Here is a 10,390-nt window from a genome sequence, read left to right as displayed (position 1 = left end):
ATCTGCTTCTAATATTAAGCCTTATTTCTCGCTCAGTTTGAGCCCTTACCAAAAATGAAGAAGAGAAAAGAAAAATAGGTCATCAAATTGGCTTATTTGCTTTTGATAAAACAAGAGCAGCTGAACTAATAAATAAAACAAAAATCATGTTCATTATGTCAGGATGAAGTCACAATAAACCCTTTGCTCTGTTATCGTCCTGAAAGGTTTAACATGGTGATAAAGAAATGGAAACAGCAGAAAGAATCAACTGTACTTTCCCAGATCTTGGCCATTCTCCTCTAAAATTGGCAGAAAGTCTCAAAACAAGATTCAAAAGCCTACATAAAGAGCAAGATTAATCAGGTATAAAGTAAAATTTGTGGTCGGATTGCAGGATCTGATGGCTTTAAGCCACATACATTTTTCAGCAAAATTATAATAATCAGTAATGATGATATTCTTTTTTTGTTATGATGACCTGAAGTGAGTTGAAATAAAAAAAATGTGTTTCTTCATACTGAGATTAGTAAATGTTGACAGCTGCTACAAAATGTTGGTCAGTACCATGCTGTGGCTTCACAAGACTTTTCTGATAACATAAAAACTATGGTTTTTAGCTTCTTTGAGTAAGATGAGTTAGATTAGAAGTGTCTTACATGGGCTGTTAAGTGTAACAACAATAAAATTTGTGTAAGAGCTGTAAATCATAAGATTAATGAATGCTTTGGGAATGCTTGACAGAAGTATTTTCAAGCTCATAATTTGAACCTTATCTGTAGCATCTCCAAAATGAAAAAAAAAAGTTCAGTAGAAAAACACCTGCTCTCTCTTAATAAGTAGAAATAAAAAAATAGGTGGTGTTAATATTTACCAATTTTGAATCAAAATATGTAGAAACTTAATAAAACTGAACTGTTAAAACTGTGTTGAGCAAAAAAGTTGTGTATGTATTCATACGTATATTTATATACATTCAGCACCAGATTCCACTTTAAGCAGCCTTCTTGTTTTCCAAAACTATTGTAAATCCCATAAATCTTTTAGTTCTCCACTGAAAGCCTCATAAAACCAGGATTTATTTAGTACCTCAAATTTTGCGCATATTTGTTTCTATTCTACAAGGAATAACTAAGTAAAATTCCATTCACGGTGGATATGGGTATGTAGGAGCCGCTGAAACGCTTCCTATGGATGTCCCAACATGTAAATATTCCGTGTCAAGTGGCATGTTCAATAAGCGTCGTTGACTTTGGCTGGTGAGGTAATGTAAACGGCGGCTGTCACGCTACCTTTCGGTGCACATGTCCACAGTTTTTTTTTTTTTTTTTTTTGTTCGTGACGCCACCTAATGTGGAAAAAAGGGAGAAGGAGGAGAAAGCAGAAAGGTCTAAAAAAAGTGTGATCTGTAGTCCGCTTTAGAACTCGTATCAACATTTCTCTAAATCCAATATTCTATGTTTATTTTTGCACGAAGGCAGATTTCATTTCATTTCAGATCTTATATGAAATATGACAAATACGCAACCGGGTAATCAGTTAATTAATAAATGATTCAGAATGCACGGAATAATATAACAATCCTTAAAAGACTACTACTGTTAAACCGAATTCATATGAAAACACCACATATTATATTTAATATGCTGTTCTCGTGCGAACTAACTCTCATTATGATTTAATTTCATGTTGCACGTTACGCATTGATTATCCTACTAACTTAACTTTAGAGACAAATTTGTTTTGAGTTTGCTAAAAAATGTCACTTCCAATGATAAAGGTTGTACAAAGCTCAGTCAACAGTTATCATATACTCACCATATTCACAGCAACGTGTTTTGAAATGGAAATCAGGGATACTTCTTTAAATATTCTATTTGTAAATTTCTTAACGCCAGCAACATCTGGCACATTGTTTGTAAACAAAACTTGACGTTTAGTCGAACTGCACGATAGGGTTGCCAAAGGGGTATTGTCAGAGATACTTAGGCTATTTGCTGCAATGATAAAGCATTGCTATAAAGTGCCGCCAATTGCGCAATTTTAAGCAATAAGTATTGTGTTGATACACAGTTATTATACAGCATTTTTTTCAGTGATAAAACGTTTTATTAAGGTTTCGTAATAAAATGAAGCTTTGGTGATATGATGGCAGGTCTGGATAATCGATGAAAAAGATATGTCGATGTGAGTGAGAGACAAAATTCGATTTGAAATGATTTAAAAAACAACGTCTGATTTGCAAAAAATATTAAATGATCTTTTCCTAGGAAAGGAATTAGCTAGCATGCTCCCACAAAGCTAACGGGATGATGAGTTTATTAAAAGAATTTATCGATTGACTGTGTACTTGATTTGATCTTTATTGGGACTTTATCCTAAGTGTTTGGAGATGATGTGAGTCAAAACAGACGGGTGTTACCGGCAGGTTCAGCACTTCTGCTCTATCCCTTGTGTTACGTTGTTTAAAATCATTTTCCATATTTTCCCGTAATATTGTTAAAATCATTCTGTAGCAGCATGTGTATAGCAGTAAATCAAAACAGCTAAACTTACAAAAAGACGAGCACACGCTCTGCTTGTTCGCGGTAAAGAGCCAAAGTTAGCCCACCTACAGACTTAATATCTGCCCTGAGTTCATGAAAGAAGACATTACCAGGTCGGAAACTGCATAATTGATGTAAGGTATGTACAGAATTCATAATACATATAAAATATATCCAGTTTTTTGTTTACCACATATATCTGTTTCTTTGTTTCATTTTGTTCTCTTGATAGTGGCACATTTTCTCCACAAGGATTGGTTATCCAATGAATCAGTCATCTGAACACCTCCAGTTGCGAATTGTTTTGGATAATGGATGCTCTCCTGTACTTGTATATTGGGACAGATAAGAAAATTTTGCATGTTAATCACATCCCAAAATATTTTCCTCTTGCTGAGCAACAATTTGCTAAAAATTTGTACCGGTACCTGGAAGCATTTGTAAGATGCAAGGGATGTTATGAATAGTTCACTCTTGCTGTATTGTTTACGCATGTAGACAGAAGTGAGTGCTACACATAATTAATTTCCTCGAGAGTGGACATGTCCTCGCAAGTTTAAAGAAAAAAAGTGAGTGTTAGCTACATGTCATATGCAGTAATGTATAAACAACATTGCATCAAATTTAAACTTATAGTGACTCCTATTTTTCATTGCAAACTATTCAAATTTGGTGTGGTGGGTTACTTACTTTTCATATATCACCATAACTATGACTATTAACAAAAAGATAGGCAGTTCAATATCAAGCTGACGAATGAGGCTATGATTTACCACATATTTTCTTTAAAACCAGAGTACTAGTGAAAAGCAACCAGTGTACTAGAGATATCTTATTCATTGCAATGCTGCTTCACCTCAACTGGAAGATTAACAAGTGTGTGCTGTGACCACCAGCAGATGCATGTAATTGCACTTAGCTGTGCGGGCAGTTAGCATGCAGACTGCCAGCTTTCTTTGTGCTCTCACACTACATTGCATTACACCTCTGATACGGGTGGAAAAATGGTATCAGAAGTTGTTGTTGTTGTTGTTGTTGTGGTCTTCAGTCCTGAGACTGGTTTGATGCAGCTCCCCATGCTACTCTATCCTGTGCAAGCTTCTTCATCTCCCAGTACTTACTGCAATCTACATCCTTCTGAATCTGCTTAGTGTATTCATCTCTTGGTCTCCCTCTACGATTTTTACCCTCCACGCTGCCCTCCAATGCTAAATTTGTGATCCCTTGATGCCTCAGAACATGTCCTACCAACCGATCCCTTCTTCTAGTCACATTGTGCCACAAACTCCTCTTCTCCCCAATTCTGTTCAATACCTCCTCATTAGTTACGTGATCTACCCATCTAATCTTCAGCATTCTTCTGTAGCACCACATTTCGAAAGCTTCTATTCTCTTCTTGTCTAAACCATTTATCATCCATGTTTCACTTCCATACATGGCTACACTCCATACAAATACTTTCAGAAACAACTTCCTGACATTTAAATCTATACTCGATGTTAACAAATTTCTCTTCTTCAGAAACGCTTTCCTTGCCATTGCCAGTCTACATTTTATATCCTCTCTACTTTGACCATCATCAGTTATTGTGCTCCCCAAATAGCAAAACTCCTTTACTGCTTTAAGTGTCTCATTTCCTAATCTAATTCCCTCAGCATCACCCGACTTAATTCGACTACATTCCATTATCCTCATTTTGCTTTTGTTGATGTTCATCTTATATCCTCCTTTCAAGACACTGTCCATTCCGTACAACTGCTCTTCCAAGTCCTTTGCTGTCTCTGACAGAATTACAATGTCATCGGCGAACCTCAACGTTTTTATTTCTTCTCCATGGATTTTAATACCTACTCCAAACTTTTCTTTTGTTTCCTTTACTGCTTGCTCAATATTCAGACTGAATAACATCAGGGACAGGCTACAACCCTGTCATAGAAATAATTATTGGCACAAGCTGACTAAATGTTGAAGCTATTTACAAATGATTTGGAAATACAAATATACATGTATTATCTAGTTCAAAGAAAACAATGTGTAACAGTTAAAGTTTGTCAGAATGAATGAACTTAGTTCATAATGTATGTTTTAATTAGTAGTGCCATTTGTGCTGCTTTGCAATGACCTAGAAGCTAGAGCCCCATCTTTTGTAGACCGTGCCCTAACTGAACAAGATATTTGGGCCAAACAAACGACCCACACTCACAGTTACACTGCTGCCTTGCCTCTGTCCTATAGCTCACAGTCCACTGCAAATGTCTAGCGTGTGATAAATTGTTTGGAATGCTTCATATAGGCGTATAGATTTGTGGCAATTAGACTGATGTCACAGTGCAATTTTTTAAATACTTCATTCAATTATTTTGTTTCTAATTCTTGACACTTTATAAACAATAAATAAAGTTAGATCGTATCTTGTGATCTTCGATTGACATTTGTTTATGACTTTTCTAACACTACACCAGGAAAAGTCACTGGCGTTATCAAAGATGCGCCGTCCATTGCTGGTGGCGAACCACTAGCAGTGGAGTGCGAATCTTTGGTAATGCCAGCTACTCGTGCTGGCAAAATGTCAGAAAAATTATAGAACAAACTTAGGATGCAGATTCCAAGACAAAAGCCAACACACAGTATGTCAGCAACTGGCCATGAAAGCCTACACAATTTTGAAATAAATAAACTGCATATCGACTAACTGTACATATGACAGATACAATGAAAAGACTGTTTCACATTTGGCTTTTGGCAAAAGCCTTCTCCAGAAAAGAAAACACACACGCATTCACACAAGCAAGCATATCTCTAGCACACATGACTGCCATCTCTGGCAGCTTGGACCAGAATGCAACTCTCACACTGAGTGGCAATCTGGAGTGGGGCAAGGAAGAGGGAGGGATAGCAGGAGATGAATGGGGAGAGAGAAGAACACTGTTTAGTGGAGCGTACAGGAACTAGATGCAGGCATGACATAACTGCTAAGTGCAGCATTGGGGAGGGAGATTTGGTGTGGGAGGGGGGGAGGGAGTAGCAGGGAGCAGAAAAGTAGATAAGCAAGGGATAAGAAAGGTAGGGGTGTTGGCAGAGGGCAGTACACAACGAGGGTGTGGGGATGTGAAAGGGAGAAGGTGATAGAACAGAGGCGGTGGAAACTGTTGGTGGAGGGTTGGGGGCAGTAGGTTGAGGATGGGATAATTTGGGAGGGGAGAATGTGTTGTAAGGATATCTCCCATTTATACATTTCAGAAAAGCTGGTGGTGGAAGGAAGATCCAGATGGCCCAGGTTGTGAGCTCGCAACTCAGGCCATCTGGTTCTTCCCCTCCACCACCAACTTTTCTGAATTTCACAGACCAAAGTTAGCCTTACGACACATTCTCCACACCCAAAATCATCCCAGCCTCATTCTACAGTAACCTACTGTTCCCAGCAAAAAGTTAATTAACCAACTTATTTTTTTCAAAGTGTCTCTTACATAACTTCATGTCTGTCTGTCATACATTATTAATTATGGCAATTACATCTACATTAAATAGACCAGAATATTGCAAATAAGGTATCACTTACCTCTTTCTTCATCTGTACTGGGTCACATGCATCAGAATCTTCAAAAATCTGCAAAAATTAATGTGGCTTATATTAATTTACCTTCACTCACAACATACTAGTATGTACATACTCAAATAAATTTGTATTTATAATTTCTATTCTTAGTAACTTTTTCTGAAAACCACATGATATAGGAAAATGGTGGGTTTCAAATTAATATAAGTAAGACCTTTTATCTCAAGCTCAATGACAAGAACATGTTAAGTGCTGTGTTTAGAAAATACACTTGCTCCCTTACTATGTTTTATGTGGTATTCACCGTCCAAAGAAAATGCACACTTTGTTTGATACCTAAAACCTTACAAGATGCAAGCATATTCTCTTTCCCACATCTCTGGTAGGCTATGTCAGAAACAATAATGCTGTTCCTTGAGGCTCAGTAACAGCATGCAGCTATGAAGTGCCATTTTTTGTACACATTTTACCTTTTGTAAAAACAAGTGAAATCAAACCTGTTTGGATTCACTACACAATCTGTTCAGACCAATTTTTTTGAAAACTGTTTAAATAAAAAATTTGTCTTTTTTTATCTGATAGTCTCATTTTGCAACTCAATTCTGAACTGGCTATATTTTAGTTTGTATTGTATGGAACTGGGGACCTAGAAACGACAGAGAGGCTTCGTCCCCATCGTAGCCCTCAGTGGTTCACAAACCCACAACAGGCTACAGCAGTCCACGTCACCCCACCGCCGCCCCACACTGAACCCAGAGTTATTGTGCAGTTCAGCCCCTGTGGACCCCACCGGAAACATCTCACACCAGACGAGTGTAACCCCAATGTTTGCACGGTAGAGTAATTACGATGTACGCGTATGTGGAGAAAGTGTTTGCGCAATGATTGCCGACACAGTGTAACTGAAGCAGAGTAAGGGGAACCGGCCCGCATTCACCAGGGCAGATGGAAAACTGCCTTAAAAACCATTCACAGACTGGCCGGCACCCTGGACCTCGACACTAATCCGCCGAGCAGATTCGTGCCGGGGACCGGTACGCCTTCCCGCCCGGAAAGCGATGCGTTAGACCGCACGGCTAACCGGGCGGGCCATATTTTAGTTTTGTCATATATCATTTAATACACAGAAATTAAATCAGCTGCCAAACTCGAGTGAAAGACTTTGCTGTTAGAAATCTGAGCACTACCCACTTTGTGGAACAGTGTACTTTTGCTCAAACATTGCTGCAAGTAAAATCTGGCTAACATGTTCCCACTGTATGGCTTTTCATACATAAATGTACCAATCCAGCAAAGGCACAAATAGATACAAAGGAAGTCTCCAACTCTCTAATCCAGCTGTTGAGCGTGCTCTAAAAGGAGCTGAGTGCCTACTACTGCAATTACACACATAACATTTACTAGCTCCCACCTAAACTACATTTCCTAGAACTCCAGATATAGGAACTTGTCCTCTAACATATCTCCTCCTCCCGTATAGTTCCTGAACTTTACCATATTAATGACAGATTTAAAGAGAGCATTAGATAATAGGTAACAGTGAGGGGAAAGTAATACAACAGAAGGTGGATGAGTAGTTTTGAGTGATGAAGTAGTGAAAGCAGCAGAGAGTGATCAAATACGTAAAAAGACAAGGCCTCATATACACTCCTGGAAATGGAAAAAAGAACACATTGACACCGGTGTGTCAGACCCACCATACTTCCTCCGGACACTGCGAGAGGGCTGTACAAGCAATGATCACACGCACGGCACAGCGGACACACCAGGAACCGCGGTGTTGGCCGTCGAATGGCGCTAGCTGCGCAGCATTTGTGCACCGCCGCCGTCAGTGTCAGCCAGTTTGCCGTGGCATACGGAGCTCCATCGCAGTCTTTAACACTGGTAGCATGCCGCGACAGCGTGGACGTGAACCGTATGTGCAGTTGACGGACTTTGAGCGAGGGCGTATAGTGGGCATGCGGGAGGCCGGGTGGACGTACCGCCGAATTGCTCAACACGTGGGGCGTGAGGTCTCCACAGTACATCGATGTTGTCGCCAGTGGTCGGCGGAAGGTGCACGTGCCCGTCGACCTGGGACCGGACCGCAGCGACGCATGGATGCACCCCAAGACCGTAGGATCCTACGCAGTGCCGTAGAGGACCGCACCGCCACTTCCCAGCAAATTAGGGACACTGTTGCTCCTGGGGTATCGGCGAGGACCATTCGCAACAGTCTCCATGAAGCTGGGCTACGGTCCCGCACACCGTTAGGCCGTCTTCCGCTCACGCCCCAACATCGTGCAGCCCGCCTCCAGTGGTGTCGCGACAGGCGTGAATGGAGGGACGAATGGAGACGTGTCGTCTTCAGCGATGAGAGTCGCTTCTGCCTTGGTGCCAATGATGGTCGTATGCGTGTTTGGTGCCGTGCAGGTGAGCGCCACAATCAGGACTGCATATGACCGAGGCACACAGGGCCAACACCCGGCATCACATGTGTGGGGAGCGATCTCCTACACTGGCCGTACACCACTGGTGATCGTCGAGGGGACACTGAATAGTGCACGGTACATCCAAACCGTCATCGAACCCATCGTTCTACCATTCCTAGACCGGCAAGGGAACTTGCTGTTCCAACAGGACAATGCACGTCCGCATGTATCCCGTGCAACCCAACGTGCTCTAGAAGGTGTAAGTCAACTACCCTGGCCAGCAAGATCTCCAGATCTGTCCCCCATTGAGCATGTTTGGGACTGGATGAAGCGTCGTCTCACGCGGTCTGCACGTCCAGCACGAACGCTGGTCCAACTGAGGCGCCAGGTGGAAATGGCATGGCAAGCCATTCCACAGGACTACATCCAGCATCTCTACGATCGTCTCCATGGGAGAATAGCAGCCTGCATTGCTGCGAAAGGTGGATATACACTGTACTAGTGCCGACATTGTGCATGCTCTGTTGCCTGTGTCTATGTGCCTGTGGTTCTGTCAGTGTGATCATGTGATGTATCTGACCCCAGGAATGTGTCAATAAAGTTTCCCCTTCCTGGGACAATGAATTCACGGTGTTCTTATTTCAATTTCCAGGAGTGTAAATCATTTCATGAAACATGAGATATTGAATTTATCGATAAAAGGAAAAAATATCAAACTGCAGCAAATGAATCAAACAAAATAAAGTAAATATGCCTACAAAATTAGAGCGACACGGCATGCCAAGTGGCAAAGTGGAAACATGTAAAGGAGAAACGTAATGCTGTAGAAACATACATGGCTATAAGAAAGAAAGTTGTCACTTATAAGAAAAACTGAAGAAACTGTTGGAGAAAAGAAGTAGCTGTATCAGTATCATGAGCTCAGATAGCAAAACAGTACTGAGCAAGGAGGAGGAAGTTGAGGTGTGGAAGGCATACATACAGGGTCTATAAGAGGGAAACAAAATTGAAAAAAAAAAAAAAAAATTATAGAAAGAGAGAAGGAAGCAGATGAAGATGGGATGGAAGACTTATTGCCAGAAGAATTTAACACAGCACTGAGAAACCTAAGTTGAAATAAAGCACCAGGGCTACCCAACTTTCCCTCAGAACTATCCCTAGGAGTTCCAGCAATGATAAAATTGTTCCACTTGGTTTGTAAGATATGAGACACAGGAGAAATATTCTCAGACTTCAAGAAGACTAATAACCTCAGTACCAAATGAGGCAGATGCTGGTAGGCGTTAGTATTACCAAACCACCAACCATACAGGAAAATACTAACATGAATTATTCACAAAAGACTAGAAAGACCGGCAGAAACTGACATGGGAGAAGATCAATTTGTTTTCCAGAGAAATGTGGGAACATGTTAAGCAATACCGGCTCTATGACTTATTTTTAAGATGGATTTGAAACAGGCAGACCTATATTTCGAGTATTTCTATGTTTACATAAAGCTTTTGATTATGTTGACAGAAATACATTCCTTGAAATTTTGAAGCTACCAGTAACAAAATACAGATAGCAAAAGGATTTACAGAAACCAGTTTGTAGAAACCACTTTGTTACAGTCAACATTACCAAGATTCTCTGTAAATCTACAAATGCTATAAATAAAGGTTCACTTTTTTTCAATCTATCTTTTAAGATGTCCTGTCTCACATGTTCCTACATTTCTTTGAAACTCAAATTTATCTCCCTCCCCTCTGCCCCCAAATTTGCCTCTGTCAGTTGTCTCTGTTTTTACTGATAATCTGTGCTATTATTCTGCAACCATGACTTGTTAACATTCACACAGGTCTTTGGTATTGGGAGGAGTCTAGGGTGGTTTGCTTATCTCATACATTCTACATAGC

At 40.4% G+C, this 10,390-nt stretch overlaps 1 long non-coding RNA gene and 1 pseudogene across 1 annotated transcript in view; one reads left to right on the top strand and one right to left on the bottom strand.

The window, feature by feature from the left end:
* Positions 1-2,649: 2,649 nt before the first annotated feature.
* The window catches only part of LOC126210395 (tubulin alpha-1 chain-like), a 65,453-nt pseudogene continuing 57,712 nt past the window's right edge, over positions 2,650-10,390 (top strand).
* Positions 6,084-10,390, bottom strand: part of LOC126210397 (uncharacterized) — a 55,684-nt gene continuing 51,377 nt past the window's right edge. The window contains exon 4 of the long non-coding RNA XR_007540657.1: positions 6,084-6,132. This is a non-coding gene — a long non-coding RNA (uncharacterized LOC126210397). The remainder of the gene's footprint in view (positions 6,133-10,390) is intronic.

The sequence above is a fragment of the Schistocerca nitens genome, chromosome 10, assembly GCF_023898315.1.
Source record: "Schistocerca nitens isolate TAMUIC-IGC-003100 chromosome 10, iqSchNite1.1, whole genome shotgun sequence".
Taxonomy (NCBI): Eukaryota; Metazoa; Arthropoda; class Insecta; order Orthoptera; family Acrididae; genus Schistocerca; species Schistocerca nitens.
This window is presented reverse-complemented; position numbering and strand designations above follow the sequence as displayed.